The sequence below is a fragment of the Barbus barbus genome, assembly GCF_936440315.1.
Source record: "Barbus barbus genome assembly, chromosome: 25".
NCBI classification, from domain to species: domain Eukaryota; kingdom Metazoa; phylum Chordata; class Actinopteri; order Cypriniformes; family Cyprinidae; genus Barbus; species Barbus barbus.
In genome coordinates, this window is record NC_136753.1 from 3,623,594 (window position 1) to 3,650,121 (window position 26,528).

A 26,528-nucleotide genomic window follows, 5' to 3' on the forward strand; every position below is an offset into this window, starting at 1 on the left:
TGTTTCTAGACAGCAGAGTTTCTGATATATTGACCCTGTACATGCTGTTAGAGAATAAAATGTAATCTTTTAAGACTAATACACAGAGAACGACTCTAAGATGAAGAAAAATAAAACAAAATCAGATGTGATATAGCAGGTGAGGTAGATAAATTCACCATCATTTCTTATTTGTGTAATAATGCACTGCAAGTCTGTATTTAATTTTCCAATTCTTGAGCCGTAGCACCTGCCGTCTTTCATTTTCACAGAGGATTCACCTTGAAGAGCCACTAATATCAAACACAAACAATCAATCTCAGGCAATCCTGAGCAGCCCTAATGGAGAAGAGCAGAATATTAATTATTGCAATGGAGAAAAAACAAAAGCGGCTGCCACGGTGATGTAGCTCAGCTAATTTATGTGTGTTTGGGTGCCAGGGGAGCTCCTGCAAATCTAGTAATGGCGCTTTCACACTCACAACCACGTATACACGCGTAATCGCACATGTTAATCAAGTAACCTGACATTTTCAACTAATGTATATGCATTAGTGCCTATAATTCATTACAGTTTTTCTCAGTCACTTTGGTACATCTCTCAGATCAGAATTGAAATCCTCAAAACTACCTGTTCAATCTTCACATCATTGTGTCACTTATGCACATCAAAAAAGCAGTTTCTCATTTCTTTGAACAAGCTGCAAATGCTTTGGTACATCTATGCAAATGATTATGTACAATTCTCTGCTGTTTCCTACATTATTAATTGCTTATGTCATGTTGCTCAAAATGTATTATATAGATCTCTGTGCTATTGTCTTACCCCCTCAAAACATCTAGTCATTAGTTCATCGGATAAGTTATTAAATGCTAAATGATTGATCTAGTTGTCATAAACTGTCAAGCATACTTTTTGTAAATTTGCCATGAATTGTGCAAGTGAATCTTGACTCTCACTAATGAAGAGAATATAGATCAACCAATTATAAACCAATTCTCTGAAATAGCTCAAAGGTGCATTTCATGACCCTTCAATTGGAAAGCATATATAGACAACACAAAATTGACAAATTCTGACGATGGATGAACATCCAGAAAACGATCAGGGACAACAGTCGAGAGGAAGAAGAGGAGTAAGGATGCATGGAAGTGTACAGAGGCAAAACAGAGAAAGAGGCAGAAGAGGCCAAGGACAGAGCTGCATATCAGATGAAATAATGTTGTCAATCATGGCCTTACAATGGCTGAAGGGTGCAGCTAAAAATTGGGAGAGCGACCATACCCTCAATAATTCAAACATTTGAAACAGTCTCTTTCAATCAATATCCCACATACAGTAATGTGTAAATTTGTACTTTTGAAAGGAAATATGGCATACATAAGAAGTGCAGCTTAGATAGATAGATAGATAGATAGATAGATAGATAGATAGATAGATAGATAGATAGATAGATAGATAGATAGATAGATAGATAGATAGATAGATAGATGTTTGTGTGCTCAGGTTTGTCATCTCGCTGTGAAGCATAGACCAAGGCTGTAAACTACACAGCCAGCAGCTGTCGTATTGATTGGTACTCAGATAAATGTCATTACTGGGACTTGTGGCCACCCGTTTATGTTTGTTTGATGTAAAGTGAAGTTTATTCTTCTCCCCTCATAGTTCTTCTCATTTTCTCGCTCAGTTTGAGTGAAATGGCACCTCAGAAAGCAGCTCAGCTGTCTTATCAGCCCTCCTCAGTAAAGCAGGACTCCCACCGTCTCACACACACACTCAGCTCTCTCTCTCATCCTCTTCCACCTCTCTCCTTCAGCTCAGCCTCTTCAGTTTACCTCTCCACCCAGGGGGACGCTTTATTGCTCAGAGGTTGCTCTTTCATACCTCAGGAGATTCAAAGGTGCTAGAAGCAAATTTACTTTTGGAATACCACAATGTAGATGATGGCTGATGCCACATTTGTCTTTGCCACTGTTCATAGAGCATAAAAAAGCAGTGGTCTTTTAGTTTTTAACCAATCGGAAACACTCTGACTGGGAGTCAATTTGCATGTTTGACGTCAGGTTGACTGACATGTCTTTGGAGGGTGGCAGGGTTGAAGTTACCAAAATGATGGATCTAGAAACATAAAATAATGCTTAAAGATGCTGTATGTTATTTTTTTTATTGTACTAAAGCATAAAATACCATAATACCTTATGTTTGCAGATATTTAACAAACATGCTAAGATCACATACTTGTTTCTCAGTGCTACAGTAAGTTATTCTACTCTGAAATGTGCATTCCTTGTTGGAATGTCTGTTTTTATTTTGGTCTGTTTTGGTATTTTGACACCCTGGGTTGCCAGTTGGTGGAAAGCTCAACTTTTTGGAGCCATGGAAGCCAGAAAATGAACTGGGTCAGAGATTGCAAATTGTACTCGAGCAAAAAAAATCCTCGGCATCACTCTAAAAAGCTTTATGATCAGAGGCATATTAAAATACAGATAAATCAACTCATCTACAGCGTAAAGCCTTCCATTGTAAATTGCGCTTGTTCCTGTTGCAGCAACCTGGCAACCCCAAACGAATAATAAAATATACTGTTATCATAAGTGAAAATGTGCATTTGTGCAATTAGTGACGTGCATTCGTATTATCTGTTTGCTAGTAGTTGAAGAATGCATATGTGTGCAGACAGTAGTGTTTCTTTACAAAGTGACATTGTCTACTACTGGCCTGGCATGCACAATACAGTCATTTTCATAGGTCTGCGTGGATTGGGATCGTTTTGACAACATTGTTGTCTGTACACAAAACCTCTCAAATATGCAAATGTAAATCTTTTATGTTTTTAGTACATCATTGGCATATAAACGTACCCTCAGATGTTAGCTCACAAAGAGTTACAGTAAGTGAATTCGGGTGTTTCTGGTTTAAGCACACCCCCGTGGGGTGTGTTGCCATGGTTGCCAGGGGCAAAGCTGTTTCCTGCAGAGAAATATAAATGGACACTAATTAGACAGTTTATTCAAGTAAACCATCTGTTTCTATGGTCAGTTTTATCTTTCAGGTCAGTTTTCAATTAATAAAGTTAACTAAAGTAAAGCAGCTAGCTAAAAAATTACACATGCAGTTTACACAGACAGTTGAAGGGAACTCCATCACCCCTTTGAGTACTGAGGTTGGTTACCACCATAGTAACACAAAAAAAGCAGTACGTAGAGTAGTATGCTCAAATTCACAGTATTCATAAAACAATAGGCAAAAAGTACCCAGTAATGACCAACTGTTTCTGGTGAGATTCTGAAATGCGCATAAGATGGACACTTTACTATCCCATGAGGCCACAAGAGAGAATTTGTGAATGTGAACTGAGATGTAGTACATCTGGACTGTATGAATGGGTTCATACTATACAGAACATACTCTTTTTAACAGTTGCAAAGCAAGCATTTATTCAGAAGTACTTTTACGATTTCAGATGCAGCCACGTTATGTACAACAGGACTGCACACTTGCAACGTGTTGTGCAATATTCAGGTTATCATATTTGTGTGGCATATGTCTCTAACTTGTGTTTATGTTAAATTCAGATTAAGATCTCTGACTTGTGAGCACATGGTTGAGATCGTTTCCCAAACTCAAAATATGACATTTTACTTTTATGCATTTGTAAGATGCCTTTTTCCAAAGCAGCTCACATTGTATTCAAGATTCAAATTTGATCAGTTCATGCATTTCCTTGAGTCAAACCTATGCCCTATTCTCTACTGCATGTTTGAGCTACAGCAATGCCCAGGAAAGTGAATTTTATATACTTTTTGATGTATCTAGATGTATTAGATGAGTTTGAAGCCACACATGAGATTACTTTGATATTTTTTCTGTGGAGAAGCAACAGAAAAAAAAATCAAATCTGCATTCGGTCTCATTTTAATCTCAGGAGGAACGTTTGAGATATTAAAGCGATTGTGATTTTTCTGTCATACCTTCTCGCTCCTCACCTCCATATCTCTCTCTCTCTGTGTTCTACTCTCATGTTCTGTGGGTCACATCCTTTTTTATTGCACACCGTATGTGATTTGACTCTCCAGGGCTCAGCTCACTAAATGGCTGCATGGTCGACGGACGATTTTAACTCTAAACCTCAGGAGGGAAGGAAACACAGAGTGGGCAGATGGTCAGTGAGGGGAGGGGGTGGTAGAAGGGGCAGAGAGAGGTGAGGGAAAACTGGAGACGGCAAGAAAGGAAGTCAGTTCATGAGAGATGGAATATATAAAGAAAGGAGAACCAAGGCACAAAGTCTCTTCTCCGAGTTTCCAGTATTCTCTCTGAACTCTCTAGAGACGAAGTCTCCATAGAGTGAAATTGCTGTTCCCGCTAATGCACTAACTGCTGCCGTCTACCCGAGCGCTGACACGCTGGCTACAGAACTCTGTCACCGTACATGCCGTCTGTCAGAGAAATGGGTAGATTTTCACTTAGTTTGTAGTTGAAAATTTTCCGCATTGTGGCACGAACAGGATCCCGTTCGGCGTCGAGCTTCTTGTTATGCCGAGACTCTCTCGCTTTCAACACACGCATTATAAGCCAGCCAGAAGCCTTGTGCTGTTGCCATGTGACACGCACGGTGTGTCTTTCTCTCTCCCTACCCTTATCGCTCAAGTCAGTTTTATTTCTCTCTGGGTTGTTTTTTTGTTCCTTTACACTTCTTAGGCGCGACACCAAAACAAGCCCTTCTTTTAAACCAAGCTATTTCAAAAGTGGCGCTGGGGTGAGAGAGTGCAACGAAGCAGATTCAGTGCCGCTAGTGGGATAAATACAGTGAATTCATAAACCTAAATCCATGCAAAGGCCTTGCTTGGGAGTCACTAAATCCAGTCAGTATCCAAAATTGATATCATTTATCAAATCCCAAAAGATCAAAGCGTGACTATCAGAACATAGTCAGGGAAAAAGTTATAATGACTTCAACCTGTATTATGACTGCCTCAGTCAGTTTTTTCGAAAGCAGCAGTGTCATTTAGTCCAGTGTCGCCAAGCGGAAGTGTGAAATGAGCAATTGTTTTCATACAGCTTTCCAAACACTTCCCCATCTGCCATTGGCCAAACAAAACGATAGCTCTGCCCAAAACTCACGCCATTGGCTGAGCTAGTGGGGATGCTTAAAGTGTGTGCTAACATGCCTAAAGCTACAATGCAAGGGAAGTAGCAACAGATAATTTCTCATGTATTACCATCCAAGTGAAATTCATTATTAAAAAGAAAAACGCAAGGCTTGGTTGTTGATTGGATAGAGGCAGATCTAAATGTGTGCTTGTAGGAAAGGGGTGGAGTTTAAGTGAAGTCTATGCGACTTTAAGGCATTTTTGTAGACAGAATGTTACACACGCACCATGGTGCCTCCCTTACCTCGGTATGCTGCTTGCAAAGGCAGCATTTTTCAGGTTTCAGACACAACCGATAAGTCAAGTCAGCGTCCAAAATCAATATCATTCAGCAAATCCCAACAGCATTAGATCAAAGCACAAATCACTGAAAGTGGCCTGGAAACAGGTTAGGATCTTCACGTTGTGATACTGAGCTACACTTTTGACAAGGTGTTTATGAGGAAGGTTATTAAGAAAATAAGCAGCAGGTGACAACGGAAACCATGGTAACTAGTGACTAGACCTGTGAGACTGATAAACCTGTGATAAAGAGGTGAGGCCTCTATGACAGCTAAATAAAACTGCTTATACATAGGCTATGTTTAGTGTACTGCATACTGGCATTGTGGGATAGCTTTCTGTGCTGTTTGCTCTGTTGAATACTGCACATTTTGGCCAATCAGAGTTACACAGACAAAATGCACACTATTCAAACTTCAGAGAATATATACTGCAAAAAAAAAAACAAACAAACAAAAACAGAAATAGTAGCATGGTAGTATTCTATTTTAAAAAATATTACAAATCGAATACTATGTTGTATCCCAAATGAGGTACTGTACACTATGCACTTTATCATGAAGTGTATGAAATAGTTAATTAGCAATAGAATTGGGATGCACCGCTAGTGTACAGTATTTGCGGCCTGCGCTATTCTGCTTAAAATGTTTTTAATATGTAAAGCTCTAGTACATTACAGTGTTTACATTAGAGGCATCCAGTTATCAAAGTAAATAAATAAATAATCCAGGTTTGTAAAAGGTTTGAACTTTTATCAGTTTTTTTTTATTAATAATATTTTACTCTTGTGCTAAAATTTCTGTAAAACCACATCGCTGATCCGAGCTAATGCACTTCACTTTTTAAATGAAATTATTTCTGGATAATTCACTGTTTATTAAAAAAAACAAGTTGAAAAAATGATTGAATCCAGTGTTTGGTAATAAAATAGCATAACAGGAAATTTACATGCGATTATTTTTTATTTTGTAGACTGGTCATTTCTGACTGGGAACACTGCAAGTGTAACAAAGTGGGGGGAAAATCATTAAAAAAAAATATACCATGTGTGAGCAAGTCAGTGGGTTTTAGTCCAATGCAACAGCATATTCAGAAAAAAGAAAATCTTCTCCGTGTCAAGATGAGCAGAAAACAACATGAGGGTTAAGATTATATAATTTCTGGTTTATTCAAATGGAAGGTCAAGTCATGTGCATTGCATTATGGGATACAATATTCACTATTTTGCACATTTCGGGGAACAGTAGCAAGTATTCAATGCATACAGAAAATGTACTGTTTATACTGTTCCATTACATTTATGCATTTGGCAAACACTTTTTATCTGTAGCAACTTATGTTGTTTTCAAGTAATATGCTTGGTTGGTTCATGCATTCCCTTGAAATCAAACCCACAACCTTTATGTTGCTGGCGTCCTTCTTCTCTGTTTGAGCTAGAGGAACATCCAGCAAAGTGATTTTTTGGAGTAAACTCTTTCTAGATGTACCTAGATGGGTCTGAAGCCATCAAACATTGAGGTTTGATGCACAGAAGAAAGGATGATGCCATCAGACAGCATGTGTAAATTGTAGAATTAGCCTGTTGGAATACTGTTATAAAAGCAGCTCTGGAGAATACGAGGATTGCTGTGACAGCATTAGCTGGTTGTAACCCTTCTGGTTTCCTCTTGGCACGCCTGTCCCTGTTACCCAGTTTAGCAGCGTATTATCTTACCAGTATCACTCCTCCGAATATGAAACGGCAAGCTTTGGCGGCATATTTGGGTCAGGCATTAGCGCCACACCTCTGACGTGTGTACTAACATGCTTTGCTTTCTCCCCTCTCTGGGACTCCTCCACCAACTGCATGGATAAACGAGTAGAACAGAACGAGCGGCGGAGGAGGAGACCCGTGGGTTCCAAGCGTTTGATCCCTATCGAAGCATGTTTATAGATATCAGAGCCTGATGTCTGCTGGGACTCTACAACTCAATGACTCTATTCCAAACAGCGAAACAGAAAAAGAAAACATTCCCGTCGCATCTCTCTACCCTTTCCCTCTAGAGAGATGGGAGGGATTTTGGTTTACATGAGCTTAAGAGACTCACACTTGCTGCCTGTTTTGATATTGACGGGCTGAAGACGTTATAGAAATATTATGCATTTCAGCCAAACCCCTGGGACCAAGTTAATATCATAGTGTTTACACGGCAGCGCCACACTGATATTCCTCAGTTTCTCTAAGCCGCAAACTCTAAATATTAGGGCAATTTTGATGTCAGGGTTCAATTTATTTGGTTGGTGTTAAAGTGTTTTTTTGAAGCATTCCACCTCACCGTCTTTTTAGGTGGACTTTTGAAGAGAGTGCAGCTGATCCTAAATTATGGAAATGAAACACTATTGATGATCCTGGTGACATTATCATATCTTCAGACCAAGCAATTGAAACAAAAATAGTTTTAAATGTAGTTTCAGCCATGCATGCACTTTTTTATTTTTTGGGGGGAGTAAAAATCTGTTTGAAAATGGTTTAAAATATTTACAATGCAACCAAAAGTGATGATGTCATTATACTATTTGAATATTACTTTACTTTTACTTTTAGTCATTTAGCAGACACTTTATTCCAAAGCGACTTACAAATAAGAAGGAACTAAAACTAAAAGTTAACACTCTGTAAATACTCTATACACACCCATTTAAGAAAATATAGAAATTAAATACAATTGACAAATGCATACAACAACAACATTTCAATAGTAAACATATAAAGGAAAAAATAAATAAATAAATCAAATAAAAATAAAAATAAAAAGCGATACTTATATCCTTTGCACGGTAGAGTCGATGGTCTTCACACTAAGAGGGCTTCACACGAGGGCTGCTGCGACCGCTGCCGCGGTATAATAACCTTTTTTATACCAATCCAACAAATCACTGCTAGAATTCAGCTGAACCCATTTTCCTATTAATCACTAAAAATGGCTAAGCAAGTGCACACACTGACAAGATACAGTACAGTATGAGACCAAACGCGATTTCAGCAACTCTCAACATAGTAAACAAAATATAAAAATTGGGCCAATTGAATAAACTTAGTCTGTATGTCTTAAAGGGACAGTTTACCTAAAAATTTAAATGAAATGAAAATGTTGTCATCATTTTCTGACTCTCATGTTGTTCCAAACCTGTATGAATTTCTTTCTTCTGTTTAACTTAAAAGAAGATAATGAATGTTGGTAACCAAATAGTTCATAAATGATGACAGAATTTTATTTTTATTTTTTTTTTAAGTTCAATGATCCCTTTAAGAACTAGTTTGACCAACTAGCAGTTATTTTTAATCGTACTTTTCGGATTCAAATTAGACCAATCTATGTTTTTTGCAACTGACTTTAAAAAGTCATGTTCAGCCTTAAAGAACAAAATAATAATAATAAAATACTGAATTATGTGTGCTCTTATCTTTCTTGCAAATATATTTAACAATTTATAGCCACAGTGTGTTTTGGTTACCCCAAAACCCCAAACACTTTATTTTACTGCTTTGAAAACATTGCTATGCTCATGCAAATAAGTTATTATTAGTATTGTTATTTGAATATGTGTGCGTTAACTTATTCATGTTAACCAAAATATTATTGGTTCATAATAATATGCTATTTTATTAGATTCTGGATACCTCATGACTTAATTAGATCAGAACACAAAGAGCCATTCATAATATTTCTGTCCTTGAGTTACTGAGTCATCTTTGAAATACCAGAGGGGAATATCTAAGAGTTTAGGCCAAAGGGGAAACAAATAGCTCCCCTCTCTACAATAAAGCAACTTTAGTAATGTGACATTATAATGGACTGTGTCTCAATATGGAGGCGTCTGGGTACATTCACAGGGAATTTTATTAGCACTATATTCGCTATGACACACGGCCTGGTGGTTTTAACCTCATCATCATTTCACAAAGAGAAAATGAAGCCTTTCACATAGTCCAACAGTGTTTGCACCCTTCCACATCCCTGAGAGTACTGGTATATAACAGCCTTTCATTTGCTCCAGCAGGGCCATTTTAACAACTGTAGAATTAATCTAAGTCTCATGCTAACACGGCGCTAGTCCTGAATATTCATGATGTCACTGTGATACCGTGTTTGATTCAACGCAATCCCCAGTACGTGCAATGTATGTATGAGCAGGTGCGTACGAAAGACTGTTTCTGACTTCTGTTTTATTGCAGCATCCATGTCCTTCTTCCTAGCATTGTCATATTTACACTTAGCGCTCAGTCCAAACGAATTGACTCTAGCGTGTCCCATTGCAATTATTCTCAATTCATAATTAATGCGCAGCGGTCTGGGAGCTAATTTAGGCTTGCACGTTGACTTGTGTGCTGTGTGTGGTTGTCAGTCCCCATCATGGTAAACAGTGGTAGTGGAGGAGAGAGCTTGGTGTTAGCGCATTAGCGGGGCCCGTGGGAGCTGTTCTTTGTGGCGTGCTGTTGTTCCTTTGTAGCGAGAGATACACAAAAACAGCCAAAGGAGTGGCGAGAACAGATGCAGGTGATGTTTACACTCTCTGAGCTTTTGATTTCATATCCTGCAAGAGATAAGTCACAACGCTAAAGATGCAAAATGAATGTGAGATTAATTCGGAGAGCCCATTTTAATACTGATGTCAACATGCGAGTTATATAACTATGTTGGGTTGAAATAATTCTATTCAAAACAGCTGTAAATTAACTAAGAATTACTACTTGGCAAAATGTCACTGATTGCTTTAAAAAATGCATGGGCACAGTACAACTTTAAATTTCATTAGATGAGTCTGATCATTTCTCACCCACATCTCATTCCAAACCTGAATGACGTTCTTGCCTCTTGGGAACACAAAAGAAGATGCACCGACCCAGCTAACAATCATATGTTCTAAGAATGTTTTACTAGTTTTTTACTAAACATTATTCATTAATTACGTTTTAAAATCTTGATATATTCAAAATGGTTATGCAAACGGAGTGTCCACCAATGTATATTAGCCAGCTGAAAATGCCTAGCTGTGAGCACTTCTGCAGCACAGCGGTTTTCAGTTGAGACGCTTTGGTTGATATGAAACAGAATATCCACAGAAGTGTTAATAGTATCTGATTCTGTAGACAGTTTATACCCGACAATAACAATGTTGACACAATGTAAAATACTTGCTCTGGCCCTTATTTTAAAACGTGGGTTCATTAAGTAACCCTGACACGTTTTTGTTATGTTGATATAGTCACGGATTGCTATGTTTTATTATGTTGCTTATTGTGGTGGTTCATAATTGAAATATCCGGGGAGTGTCGCTCTATCGTGTTGAAAACATCCCCTACACCAAACCCAACCCACCAAACCTACCTGATAGTGCTAACAAATGCAAAACTGTTAAAAAAAAAACTGTTTGTTGATGCAACTGTGCCATTTTAACTTAAAATATGCAGGTTTGAACTGTTTTGTGGAACTGTAGTTTCCGTACCGCGTGAGCTACCGAACAAACCAACTAAATATAAAAACCCATACATATGAAGCTGGATATGTGACGCTAATGTTCAAAAGTATCCGTTTTCAAATGTTGCAGCATGTTAAAATTGTTTTGAGGTCACACCATGATATTCCTTAAGTAATTGTGCGAAAATTAGGCTTTATTAATCAAAACTGTGGACCTGCAAATCATACTTTGAGTGAAAAGGAGCAAAAGTTGTTTATACCTCTAGTGTTTATTTCAACTGGAAACTGCAGCTATTTGTAATTATAGGTATGTTTTTTCAGTTTTGCAGAAATGTATTTAGAGGCGTGTGTATTTCCAGTGAGCCTATGTTGCAAAAATGACACATTTTTTAACCTTTTCAGAAAAAAATGTTCTATGAACAACATTATTATAGACCAGACAACTTTGAAAGAGTGTTCTATTAATGCTCTTCATAACTTTGAGAGAACCTTGCCAGAATACAAGAAAGAACCTTCTGAGATCATTCCCTGTTTGCTGGAAATTATACACTGCAAACATCTTGTAAGCAGTGTTGTAATATTGTTCATTCCAATTATTCAATTAATTAAACGTTTTAATGAACATTAATGTATTTTATAATACCATCATATTTTTAGTAAAAGCAATAAGCCACTCTAGGCATTTCAATAATTTTACTAGTTTCTGGGGTCTTCACTTCATGTGATGCCGAACAGAACAATGCAGTGTGCAAATTATGTTAATATTGCACTGAATCAATCCACCCTTCTTCTTAATGAGCCTTTAGTAACCTGTAGCACTGCAGTTAGTAGTGAAAAACATTTTCCTCCATTTTCGCAAATTTCTGTCTCTGTATCAGTATAAAAAGATATATAGACAGGAATCAGCTAATTTTCTCGCCTTATGTCAGACGTGTGGATGCGTGCGGCAGCATGCACAGATGTTCTATTAGCTGCACATCAAGGTAGCTAATTGCTGCCATGTGTAAACTAGGCACTGAAGTTTTGATATATCGCTGAGTGTTTCTTCATAAATGATGCACCTTTTTCCCCCATCTCTTCATGCAAAATTAGCTCTCGCAAATGTTTTGGTGAAAACTCAAAGTGCCTTCCGCTTAGAGAGGCTGTTGTAATTGTTGCAGAGCTTTTGACACCTGAAAGATGTCTGTCATCGTGCGCTGTTGAGTGAGAGGGAATACAAATGGTTAAAGGTTCGTTGTTCATTTTCACCCCATTTGAATTAGCATAAATTATGCCATGAAAGTATGAATGACAGAGCCCAAAATAAAAATGCTAAATGCTGTGTTGATGATAGAAGTTAGTAATTTTCTCAAACGCTTTGCGTGCAGTATGCATCGGATGTGGGCGTCTAAGGCAGAGATGAAACAATCACATAGGATGGAAAGATCATCTTGACGGATGAATGAGAAGTGGGCGCATTTTCTCATTAGCGAATCTTAGATTACGCCACATCACAAAGGAGAAGGTAAAAGAGCTATCCAGGTCACTACACACACGTACGCACAAACACAGGCTCTTTCTAATGCACCCGACTGCAGATATCATTATCTAGAGCAGGAGACGATGGTGTCATCGATTGTGACCGAGTCGGGAGCATTTCATTTGCTTCAGGCTACGTGTCTGATGAGTCCCTCTCTTTCTCTCTGCTGATGCTTCATCGTGTTCAGCCACCAGGGAGAATTAACTGCGTGTGTGGGGCAGCAGGAGGGGAGGGTGCTTTAGCGATTTTGAGCAACTCTCACACAAAGAACAGCTGCTCCGGTTTGGCTGCCTCGCAGACCGTCACGAGTCCGGCGGCGGCTCACCCGGAGGTCTCATGAGCTCTCATGCGCCTGACCCTCGAGCGGAGAGGACCCAGTGTCTCGGTGGGGGACTCTGTTGGAAACGAGGCTATGTTTGGAAAGCATTTGAAGGAATTTATATCTTTTGGATGTTTCGGCTGACCTTAATAAAAGCAGATGAGTCACGGCTATGCTGTTTAGTTAGATCCCAAAGCGCTCGTAGCTGAATAACATTCAGAACGAAACATTATCGCACAATCAGGAGCCTCTAATGTGATGCACGCAGCGAGCAGTCGTTTCAGGCGAAATGCACTCTATTCTAATGCTGTTTTGCTGTGAGTGAAGAGGCTGCAACCTCTCGTATCTCGGCGGCGTCTCAGTGGAATGTCAGGGCAGGTGCTGGGGCCTAAGTGAGACACGTGATGCCTGGCTTGTTTACACAATTTGTGACTAGGCGACTGCAAGAAAATCAGTCTCACCTGAGATGTTGCATCAGCTAATAAGGAAAGATCTCCTTAAGTTGGGTAGGCACTGGGTGATGGGGTGGGCATTGCACCACCTAGGTTTTCTCAAGTCAAGAAATTATTGATTGTACCCTCCCTCACGATTAAGGGGCGGCCACACTACAATTTTAGTTCCACTGACTTCAGTTCATATGCACGCAAATGCTGAAGTCCTGAAACACAAGTTCATATGAGGTTATTGAACTCTGACCAGTGAATTTCTTGCAAATGAAGATATCTGACCCATGGCGTGACCTTTTAGCTGGATTAAAAGAACACAAACTTCAAAGCTGTAGATTTGTTGCAGGAAAGTGGCATAGATTCTATATTTTAGATTTTTTATTAGTCATATTGCAAATCTCTCTCTTTTTATTTAATTGTCAACAGGGGAATACAGAGTCATGATGAAATATACCATACTAAGATATTAATCTTTTTCACCTTAGATGCAACACTTGTAGACTTGTTTTTATTCCTTTTCAGCAACAGAGATGTCTCTCAACAGCGTTAAGATTGCTCTTTATAGAGAATCATAAAATATTTTTAAGTCAGTGGAAAATAGTCTACCAATTGGAGCAGTTGAAATACATTTTTATATATGTATTTTCCCCGTTCAAAACACTATGCCACAAAGCTGAATAAATTATATGTTTAAGATACTGTAAATATGACTTTGGTGGTCCTGTAGTAAAGTTGTTTACAGTGTGACAGGAGTTAAAATCCTGACCTAACACCTATGGTAAGCTAACATAATTCATAAATCTGGAAACAAAGAAAAACAGCACTGCCTGTGCAAGAAACATAATTCAGTCATAAAATTTATGGTGCTTCAGGTGTCTCAGTTAAAAAGGACATGGTAGACAGCTCTCAGATAAACAAATAAATAAATAAATGAATCGTGAATGAATGAATGTCAGGTAAAACAGGATTCATAACAGCATATAGGCCTACTACTCTTAATGTTTTTTGCCACATCTTTATGTGCAAACACTTTTAACCCAAATCACTTTTTTGAATCTGTTCTCTTCAATGAATTGAAATGAACGGATCCGAATCAGTTCGCGATGAATCGAGCAGATCACTGACTCACACATTGACTCGTTTGGAGCGATTTTCTCGAGATGGTCCTCACTGCAGAACACAAGATCCAGGGGGTGTGGTGAATCTAGATCCAACTCCTCTCACCTTACATATACCTAAACCTACCTGTCTCCACCCCCTGATCCCTAAACCCACCCATCCCCACCCCTAAACCTACCCATCCCCACCCCTAAACCTACCCATCCCCATCCCTAAACCTACCCATCCCCACCCATCCCCACCCCTAAACCTACCCATACCCACCCCTAAACCCACCCATCTCCACCCCCTGATCCCTAAACCCACCCATCCCCACCCCTAAACCCACCCATCTCCACCCCCTGGATGTGGAACCAACCCCGCCCCCTGTATCTTTGTTCTGCAGTGAGGGGCTACTGACTTTCTCACTCAGTATAGTTCAACAAAGACAACAAAAAGTGCTGGACCTACAATCAATTGAAACAAAACATTGAAAGGCTGTTAGCCAGCGATGAAGAGAGTGTTTGTTTACTTCAACTCCTGCACGTGCAGCATTGAGAACAACTCAGGTAAATATATTTCCAACAGATGGTCTATAGCAACACTAACAGTAAAAGCGTTTAAAATGCCATTGACATTTCATGGCATGACATATTTATTCTTTGAAGTGTTAAAGTAAATATCATAACACAATAATTCAGTAGGGTACCATCAGATAGTCCCTAGTTTTTACAATTTGATGTGTGTGTAAGAGTATATGCTTTAAATTTTTCAATAATTTCATTCTCTATATACCGTCACGTTGTGTCGCTTCACCTGACAAAACGGGCCTCGTTGTATACAGTTTTTCCTCAGAACATTTGAGTTTGAGTGGCATTATGAGGGTTATACCCTCAAGTTACAGTTATATTCTTTTTTCCCTTTAAATGTATTTTTTAAATGATTTTTAAGTCTACTTACATTTTACATGGTAATTATGTAAACCTTTAGGAGTATGAGTATAAAAGACCTCAAAGTAAACAGAAATGGACTAAATGCCCTAAAAGTCCTAGTTTGACAAAATATGCATTGCCACAGTGTTTCTAGATTTGGGTCAGGATCACAGGATCAGGAATAGGCTTCACGTTACCAAAAAAAAAAAAAACTAAACAAACAAACTGCTGCTACTTCTGACTGAAATTTGCATTTTAAGACAAATATTGATACAATCTCACCAAAGTAGCGTTTTCTTAGAAATTTTTTTTAAAGTTATTAAATTGTTAAAGTTTTACAGTCTGAAGAGCATATCAGTGGTAAAATGAATTTGAAACCAATAACCGATACTCTGATCTGAAGAACGTATAATGCAATATCAACTCTATATACAGTGTAAATTAGTTCTTTATAAGAAGAGGACACTTTTCTGAACTTATGGTGCTGCAAAAGACATTATTTTTAAGAGTGTGTCTGCGTAGGTAGTGCGGAGAAGGATAAAGTACTAGCACATTTTAATTTGTGCTGCATCAGTGTCGTCCCCAGGCTAATGTATTTGACATCGTTCCAGCTTAAACAAGCGTACTGTAAACCAGATCCCTCTGGAAGCATTTTATCCTATGGAGAGGAACAGCACTCTGACAGCATTCTGAGGAGATATAGAAATGATTTTGATTGGCAGGTGTCAGAGACAGATATGATTCCAAAGACTCCCGGCGTTCCAGCACATTCACATTCGCTCTTACACTTCATTTAGCACCTGTCACTCACTCATCCGAAAAGCACACACACACAAATACAGTTATGCACAGATGCACACTTGCATGAAGTGTTTCCTTTGAGGAAGTCAATTGCTTTTATGACCGATATGTAAGGGATAATGTGCAGTCAGCCGGTCATTATTGCAAAATAAACCCTGACAGGGTGATCTGTGTTTTGTGTCCTCACGAAAGGGTTTATTTTGCTATAATTATCACCTAACATTTTTTATTCCATGGCTGCTCATCAAATATAATTTATACTCATAAGTTGTAATGTCGACTAGAAACAGCATTCTCACTTGTAGACTTCACTTTATAGTCCACCTATATAGTTAGTCTTGTTGCTCAGGGTGTTGGGAAAGCCACAGTCTTCCTCGCCAGTGTATAATCTGACTCGCTTCCCTGGAAGATGAATTATATCTGTGATTTGTTGTCACTTTTTGAATTATTGGTTGCCCTCTTTCCTCTTGGTGTGTTGTTTGTAAGCATCACTATCTGTAGTGGGTTAGACATAATAGGATCTTCTGATTTCTATCTCGATATTTCCCCTCATCATTCTTTACTGGTCTTTATTGCTGCGGACGCAGCAGTAGATGGCACACAGTGTTAGAGGAAATAGAGAGAGAGGCACAGCACTGGAGAAAGGTGTTTGCTTGTTAGCAGTTGCCTGCAGCAATTGAAACCCTATACTGCTCTTTTAAAGATTAAAGGGAGCTCACAAGAATGAATTGCTCCTGCTGATAGTGTTGTTTATAGCGCATGTTGTCTGAGTTGTTTTAGCATTAGAATTACTGATGCAATTATGCAAATCAGGTAACAGTGCAAATATGGCCAAAATTGGCATTTAAAAATCTTTCATGTCTGTTCTGAGTAGGAGATTGTGGAGGATGCAAAGTAGCGCAATCTGGCATGCTTCAAAATGCTTATTTCTGAAAATTGAATTCTATTTAGATTTTTAATTCAGTTTTAGTTAGTTTTAGCGGCAAGTTAAACTGTTTTTTTGGTCGGTGAATAAGGTTTTTGCACTAAAGGGGCCTAGTTTAGTGAATTTGCTGCAAGTGACCTCGGGAATATCAGATTGATCTCGTGTTTGTTCTCTTTTCAGTCGAAAAGTACATTCACACACGGACCTTCTCAAAGAGAAGTGCTAATAACTGTAAAAGTCATTCATTATAAGCTGCAGTCCATCAAAGGCTGTGAAAAAGAATGAAGGCACTGGACTAGAGCCAATTATGATCCACAGAGACAAACACACGCTGTTGAGATGAAAACGAGAGCAATATTATTTTCATTGCTGAAAAAGAAAATGTTGAAAATATTCAAAGCCGTGTGTATTTTGATGGCACCAATTGCGTCATAAAGTCTTGAGCATTAAACACATTTGCACAAAGGCCAATTAGGAAGACAGGATGGGTATTTTTCAGACTCTAAAGGTGACAAGCTAAATGGTGTGTCATGATTTAAATGCAGACTCCTGGGGAAAATTGCTTTTAATAATTGCAACATTCTCGTTTTGCCAAAGAGAGTGCAAATTTGCACCAAAAATAATTTTACAAACCTGCAATGCAAATGAAGTTTAGCCAAGCTGCATCTTTGCTTCCATCAGTCAAGTGCAAGATACATAGTGCTGGGATTATTCAATACTTTATTCTGGTAATGAGGTGAAAAATGGAAGTTATTTTAGAATATTAAACTGAAGTTCATGTTAATGTTGTCTATGTAAAAATGAGGAATCGCATCACTCCGATGTGCAAATTTGATGTCGAGTATTTCTGTCTCTCGCTGAAGCCTATAAATACTGTTTTTATTTGATCACAGATAATTGGTTTCACGGTGAAACTCTTCACTCAAGATCCGTTTTCATTCCTCTGTTGAGCACAAAGAATATCAGTGACAAAATTACAGGAATTGCTTATCAAGTAAGTGCTATATACAGTACAGTGAATACAGGACTGTTAGATTTGTTATGCATCGTCGCCCACTAAAGAAGTCTTTATTTAGGCCCGGAGCGTCTTGGGGTTACTTGACTTGCTCAAGGGCAAAACGTCAATGCAGTGGATGGGCAGTCATTTCTACAACCTGTGTTTATGGTACATTAAACTGTTAATGACTGACAATAGCATCACGTATGAGCTTGAAAGACACTTATTTACCCTGTGCGATGTCTTGTACATCAGTTTAGTGTAATTTCAAGGCTTAGTTCACCATAAAATTAAATGTTATCGCTGCCCTTACACTATTTCTTTCATGCAACTCGTACAAACACACATTGGCTTTCTATATTTTATAGACATAATGGTTTTTATACTGTACAAACTGTATTTTCTGTCCCCTTACCCTAACCCTACCCCTAAACCGAAACGTTCTGCTTTATTCTGTATGATTTATAAGCTGGTTTTCTCACAGAGACTTGACCACAAGGTCAATATTTACTGGTATTACTATACTTGTGGGGACATTTGATCTCCGTAAAGTAGGGAATACCAGGTGCACAAACACACACTCACACAAAGGATATTTAGCAGATGTTCAGTCTGCTCTTTTCCATATAATAAAAGTTGCTGCTTTGGAGCCGCTTGCTCCAAATTGGCTATAAAGCACTATGAAATGATAAAATTAGTCCTTTTGATTATTGCACTTTTTTCCCCAATTCCTCTAATGCTGTTTTGATTTTGACTAAATTTAATGGTGGAGTATGACATTTCTGTGCTACTAGCGGCACCAAATTGAATTGCACTTTGTTTGAGTGTCTTGACTGGGCCAGACAACAGCGTTCAACTTGCCATTGCAACTCATTGCCTGAAAACACTGGTATAAAGGTGAAGTGTTTAATTTTTATTTTATAGAAAAGAAAAAGCATACAAATGCAGAAAGTACACATTTCACCTCATGCCATTTTCAGTGAAATTCTTCACTCTTCTCAATAGCTCTCAAATCTCATTCACACTTCTGCAGATTCAAACATGACGTGTCATATTTAGTACGGATACGTGCAAGAACCAGTGTAGTTTGGCATCAAGTCAACCGTGGTTCGAGATATCTTGATGTGCCAAATTTGATTATAATCATGCGTGTTTAAATGGAAATGAGGGTGAGTATAAACATCACATAGCTACTTTGACGTCATTTACAAAGTTTTGCTTCCAAATGCGCATTCTTATCTCAAAACGTTGAGCTTAACCCACAGTTGCACCCAATGTCGGCGGGCTCTAGCGACACGTTTGTTGCCAGTTTAGCAGGCATCCTGCTTCCCGCCTGAGTCAGATAAGCAAGGCGGCTGCTACAATGGGAGGAGAACGTAGACACTTGCTTAAATTGCCACCTTTGCAGCATTTGACAAAGTGTTCGCTCGCTCATTTCTCTGAAGAATCATCAAAGTACTGGAGAAAGAAGTGAGCTGTCCCCCAAAGCGTATCTGTCTCTCTTTCTCAGCTCTGTCCTTCATGTGTTTAATGATCACCTCGCTGCTGCATGTGTCGGCATGAGCGAAATCCACAGGACGTTAATGCGGCCCACACATGTCAGCGCTGACAGAAGCGACGCTCAGCCGCTCGACACAGTTTCACCAAATCAAATCTTCTTCCCCCTCCAGAGTTGCTGAAGTGTGCCACTTGTAAAGTTAATTAATTTGATGGTTAATTATATAACTCATTTATTTAAGTGAGAGCTCGAGTGACATTAGTCTTGTGGAAATATAGAACATGCTGTAATTGTGGAGTGAATTTGCTTTTAAAGAGCTTTTTAATTCGGGTTCCGGGGCCATGGACTGGATGGGGGCCTAGTGTGGCCCTTTCTGCATTGAGAACCACCGTTGTTTCCATCAGATAGAGAGAGAAATGGTGAAATCTCAGTATCAAATGCATGTCCTTATTGAAAGTTCACCGCATTTTTTCCTACCACGTATGATTTTATGTGATCTTGTGAAGTATGTCATTACGCTCTAAATAGTGAATCACACTACACTGAGGTAATGAGCTACAGTCTCTTTCTATTTTAAGCCTGACACTGATCTCGTATCAGGGTGAGAGTATGAGTGGTAACCGGAGTCTTCACGGGATAGTCCAACCAGAAATCAATTTTGCGTTTACAGCACAAAGAGCTTCTAATATTTACATATAGTGTCACGGTCTTCTCTCACTGTGTATGCTGTATTTGCAATATCATACTGAAAAAATAGCAAGCTTAATATTCAATTATAGAAAAGGGGCAAAGTAACTCACTCAGTTTTGTGGTAACACTTTAGAATAGGGACCGCATGTTCACTATTAGCTAAGAGTTTTCTCCTCAGTAAACTCCTAATTTGCTGCTTATTGATAGTAAGTAAGGTAGTTGTTGTTATAGTTATGTTTAGGTATGGGATAGGGTTAAGGGATCTATAATATGGTCATGCATTATATGTGCTAATAAACAGCCAATATGCTTGTAATATGCATGCTAATAAAGTTAATAGTGAAAAGTGTTCCTTAATCTAAAGTGTTATCAATTTCGTCAAGCGCAAACATGCTAAAACACTTTTTCGATTCTAAATGGTCGTGATCATCTGGGTGTTCAGTATTTTTATTCGTTTCGATATCTTTCAGTTCCATCTAGTCTCTGGTTTGGTTAAAGGTTAACATGAATGACCAACATAGATGCTGGTGTCTTCAATACAGTATTTTACTATGGCTGTGAGATTGGCACCCGTTGTATGATTACTTATGACATAAATATTGTATGACTGAAATGTAAGATTGAATTTTTTAAATATGCAATGAATATTATTTCATTGAAATACTGAACATTGTTCATTTTACTAACCTAATGTATGTTAGTGAACTAATTGTATCCATTTCAGATAATTTACATTTAAATGGTACAATCTAGATTTAAACACACTTTCCTGACTTCTAAAATAATTAGTACCAATGGCAAATTAATAATACTCTGCTTAAATATTTATTATTAATATTACTGAAGTGATATCATTACTGTGATGTGTGTTCTTGTTTGAGATAAAGTAGGTTTTTGTTGAGTATTACAAATGGCTTGAGGCACTCTAACAGTTATATTTTTTTAATGCCACTATTTCTGTAGGCATGCACATACTGTATGTTTCTTATACCAAAACATAAATTATTGCCTCTGGTCTTCCCTACCCCTCAATTAATCTTCTACGATGATTAAAGAGTATAAAATAAAGAGCAAAAACATGTAGCAGTGTTTGTGAATGCTCGTCTAGTGTATTGCAAGTGTGGGACCCTGTTGAACACACTTAACACATGCCCTTGCGTTGGCGGTAACAAACCGAGTTACCTTCAGGTGTATTATTAAACTGGATGGCTTGTTATTCAGCTAACTCAATATAAACATATTGACATTTAACCAAGTAGCCGAGCAAAATTCTGTTAGTAGTTGACCTGGAAGGGAAAACAGGCTGTGGAAGAACATGGTTTAACGGGTAGTGTGGCTAAGAATGCAATCTATATGCATTGCATTGTGAATGACATTCAGACACTTTTTGGATGGAATGCATGCTTTGTTCTGTTTCAGGCCTAATGGTCAGGCAAGATACAGGTTTCACAGCATTTCACGTCTAAACCTAACACTCTTGTGTGGTTTAGTGTATGAAATATGAATGAGGACATATAAGATCGATATAAACATCCACATTCACACAGACTGCTTGTTTCCAACAGTTCAGAACAGGTTTGAGCAAAGAAAACGGCAGTTCCTACAGGTGGTTAAAACCAGAGAGCAGTGGTGATAGGAACGGAAAACCACACGTATCTCCAGGGATGAAGACAAAGCAAAGATTTTGTGACAGATCCTTTAGAGCAGGGTTTCCAAAGCCAGTTCACTGAGACTTCCTCACATAATTCCAAACAAGCGATTTAGAGTGTACTACGTCTCACATCTCCTAAAACACGAGAGAGAGAGAGAGAGAGAGAGAGAGAGAGAGAGAGAGAGAGAGAGAGGGAGGCAGACATACGGAAAAGGGAATATAAGGTGGAATTGATTTTATATATTTAGCATCGTATTGTGTGGCACTGCTGTGGAGTCTGTGTTCATGAACAGAAAGAATAGAGTCAGACTCCAACAAATAACTTCAAATAACCGGTTATATTTGTTTAGTTATGCTGTGTATTACTCGTAATCTGTCAGATACGGAAAATAGTGTAATTTCGCACATGACATCAAGATTAGACTTTATTTGTGTGCAAAGAGAACATATTTCTCTTTTGTAACAGAGCATATTTATCTTTTGTACTACCTTAGACCGGTATTTAACTGAATGGAGGAATTCTCAGAATCTCATAAAAAAAAATATTTCAAGGTCAATTTAACCCAAAATTCAAAAGAAATAAAAATCAGTCAGTATTAATCAAAATAAACATTTTTGCTTAATGAAAATGAAGCCTAGTTATTGACAATTTGTCTAAATTGGGACATTTTTTTTTTCGTGATTTTCAACACTTTCCCACCAATTTTTCCTTAATGTAGAACCCCCCATAAATAAATTAATAATTATATAAAATACTACCTTTTTAGTTCTCATTATTTTAAATGACAATTCCAATTACTGTAATACTGATATAAAAAAAATAAATATATACAGTATATAGCAAAACTATATATATTATATATAGTAGTACAACATTTTTTATATATTATATTATGTTATACTATATTATAATATACTATATTATATTGTATTTTATTATATTATATTATTATTTATTTATGGGACATTCTTCGTCGTCTTCCCACTGATTATGGAGTGTCTTATTATTATTTTTAATCTTAATGCTAATTATTTTTTAAGCTAATTTGTCATAATTAATGCAATAATAATTAATAATTAAAATTACATTGTGACATTGTTTTCATTATTGTTTTCATTCCCCCCGATTTTTCTTTACTGTAATGCAAAAACAAAAACAACAACAAACAAACAAACAAACAAAAAACATTCAAGTGTCTTGTTTTAGTTCTCATTAGTTCTTATGGCACTTCTTATTATCGTAATACTGATAATTTTTTTAAGTAAATCAAGTTAAATTATATTTAATGTAATCAATTAAATTTTGAATTATGGGAGGACTATGGGACTATTGGATGACTATTATTTTTTATGTTAATAAGAATGAGTTTTTAAGGTAATTTATTATAACATAAATATAATGCAAAATATCTTAATAGAACATATATGCTACTATTTCTTTGCTTTTGCTTTCAGGTAAAATATGACCTGGGCATTTTCTTGACACGTTTTTTCGCTCAATGATCATAGCGCATTCCTTCGCCCATCTAATGTATTTTAAGTAGTCATTAACCAATAGCGCGGTCAGGGGTCCTCTTTAGATCAGTAATGTTCTCTAATGATGAGAACGAGGCCCGCAGTAGAAATCGATAAAGGCTTCGTCTCTTGTGAATGAGCAGCACAACAGCAGACCTCCTTGCCATCCACTATCCCCCCGTCTCGACTGCTTAATTGATTGAGCGTTCCACCGCTTTGGGCTCAGGTCTTGGATTCCTCAAGGCGAGTATTACATGTCATCCAGCCGAAGGGCCGAGTAGATGGCGGGACGATAGAATAAGATCGATTTAGAATATTCTCTGTCACCAGACGCCATGATAGAACGGATTCTGTGTTGTCTGGTGTTGGCCTTTCGTAACCTCAATCACCCCCGCTGAGAGTTACGTTTCTTCCCTTTCATGTAAACCAGCTCATAGTGGCAATGAAACTATGTTTTTATATTTTTTGTTCCCCTTGTCTATCTTGCATTTTTTATTTCTCCCTGGAGTGTAGGCTTTGGTTTTCTATAAGGTGCAAATTAATTATCATTTCAAACAGTCTTCAGAAATATATTTGTGGCAGCGTGGATGGAGAGTTTTGCATGAGAAAGAACCGTCGCTTTGAATGTGCGCTGGATACATATGGTTATTTGAGGGGTTGGTAGTTTGATAGGCTTTGTTCTTCAGGAACAAAGTGAAAGGCCCCGGCGAAAAGCAATCCTCTTTAGTTCCTGAATGATATTAGAGCGCTGAGGATAATTGGGTGATATTTTTAGTGGTGGCCCCAGCGTTCAAGCTGTTTTTATGCTGTCGTCTTAGCGAGAGGCTCTCCCCGGCCATTGTCAACTTAAATGGAATGTCGATAAGTTGTAGTTTTGAGCCCACCGTGAAAATGGGCTTAGCAGCAGCGCGGTAAACACAAATCTGAAATTTGCTGAAGAGACCGATTGTTGCCAGTGTTCAATCAAATGCTAATGCTCTCTTGTGCTCACTTTCTTCTCTTCCCTCTTCACTACAGCCACATGCACACTGAAGTGTTTTTGAGACTGTCAGCTGCATTTTAAACATGGTGTTAACCCCTAAACCACTTTTACAAGTATGCACAGAATATAGGACTCGGTTGACTATAGCAACTTGTTGGCGTCTTGTGGCTTTAAACAATAAACATGGAAGGCAACATTTTAACCCATTTGCTGTTTGCTATTTTTATCTTCTGCTCACCTACATTTATTTGATTGAAAACACAATCAAAACAGTAATATTGTGAAATATTATTAGAATATAAAATAACTGCACTGCAAAAAATGGCTCATCTTACTTAGTATTTTTGTCTTGTTTCAAGTCAAAATATCAAAAAATTCTTAAAACAAGATACTTTTACTAGATAAGCAAAATTACATAAGATATTTAGTCTTAATATTAAGATTAAAAGACTAAATTAAGTGCATTTTGCTTAAAACAAGTAAAGATTTTCTGCCAGTAGGGTAAGTAAAATATTCTTAAAACAAGAGGATTTTACGTCCCTTTACTTTGCTTAGTTTTAAGCAAAATGCACTTTATTTAGGTTTTTTTCCCCCTGGGAAACAAGACTAAATATCTTAAGCAATTTTGCTTATCTAGTAAAAGTATCTTGATTTCAGATTTAATTTTTTTAGATATTTTGACTAGAAACATGAGAGAAAAATACTAAAATAAGCCATTTTTTTTGCAGTGAGTGTTTTCTATTTAAATATATTGTAAAATTGCATTTATTTCTGTGATCAAAGCTGACTTTTCTGCATTGTTACTCCAGTCTTAAGTGTCACATGATCTTTCAGAAATCATTTTAATATGCTGACACATTTTTTTATTATCAATGCTGCTTATTTTATATTTGCAGATATTTTATAAATGTCGTTACTCTCAGTTTTTATCAATTTAATGCATCATAATTAAACAATTATTAATTTCTTAAAATGTTATAATATTCTAAAATATAAAATTGTTATTGATTATAATTTTAAGATTATTTTTTCCAGTAATAATTTAAGTGTATCATTTAAATTTATTTATAAAACATATAAAAACTGTCTGTATATTAAAAAGCATTGTATAGAAATGTATTTATAATACTTTTTATATGTATATATAGTATTACCAATACTGGAAAAAAAAACAAACACACACACACACACACACAAAAAAAAATCATTTTGTTTAATTTTGCATCACTGCACTGATATGGTTCAGATGAAACTTTTTAAAAATTTTATTTTATTTAATTAAAAACAATTTTTGGATATCTAAATCAGTCACTGCCTTAACTGGTTGTTCTCTTTGGGTTTGTATACACTAGTTAATGCAAGTGCATTTGTCACTACCTGACGTTTTGAGTGAGTTTGTTGTAGAAAGTGGTTTTCACACTCATAAATAACCGAACTGTCTGTGTGCAGAATGACATTAAGCACTCAGAAGAGGAGTGACTACTGTATTCTCGGCAGTGTGTACGTTACCTGTGTCAGTTCACAGCAACAGTGCGGATCTGTACTAAAGACTGAAGGAGAGAGATAAATAAAGAACGACGGAGAAGATGTGCTTCATGGCTTGCTCTCCTCTTTTACGAGCTCATTTGCAGCGCTGGTGCACCAGTAACTCAACCATAGTGAGGAGACTATAAGGAAAGGGCCGATTATGAATGCGATATATTAAACATGGTGGCAAATATATTAAACATACTGGGCCGATCTCAGGAGGCAGGCTAGATAATGCGCTGATTGATTTTTACTGAGCTGTTAACTATTAATGCAGCTGTAACAGAAGGAGACCTACGGACATTTATCAGACCCGTAACACGTTCTTCATACGCCGTGGCTGGAGTCGGCTGTGAAGGATCCATTTAGTAATTATCAAACGGCCCCCCGGACACATGGCGGCTCTCGGCGATGATGAGATTTCGCTGAAGGTAATGCGGCTGGTAAACAGTCGGTGTGGAGGATGACGATGTGTATTTATTTACATTGTATCCTCCAGGAGCTCTTTGCCCTCAGCTTCAGCCTTAATAAAATGTGTTTAGTTATTGCTTGTTTTTTCTGCAGGTATCTGCAGTTTCGCTAAGTGACCCGTGGGGTCTCGGTAAGAAGCACATGTTGCCACTGTAACTGGAAATTTGCCTGATTATCATGCGGGGAAACAAACAGAAAGGACTTATCTGGAGAGAAGTGAAGTGCTCTGAAAAGATTAATTAGGCTGAATGCTTTGGATGTTTTAATGAAGAGGCCTTGAGATGAG

The 26,528-nt window shown here is 37.6% G+C and overlaps 1 protein-coding gene across 1 annotated transcript in view; it reads left to right on the top strand.

The window, feature by feature from the left end:
* Positions 1–26,528, top strand: part of pcdh9 (protocadherin 9) — a gene marked incomplete at its 3' end in the record, with an annotated part of 255,621 nt that overhangs the window by 22,349 nt on the left and 206,744 nt on the right. The window lies entirely within an intron of this gene.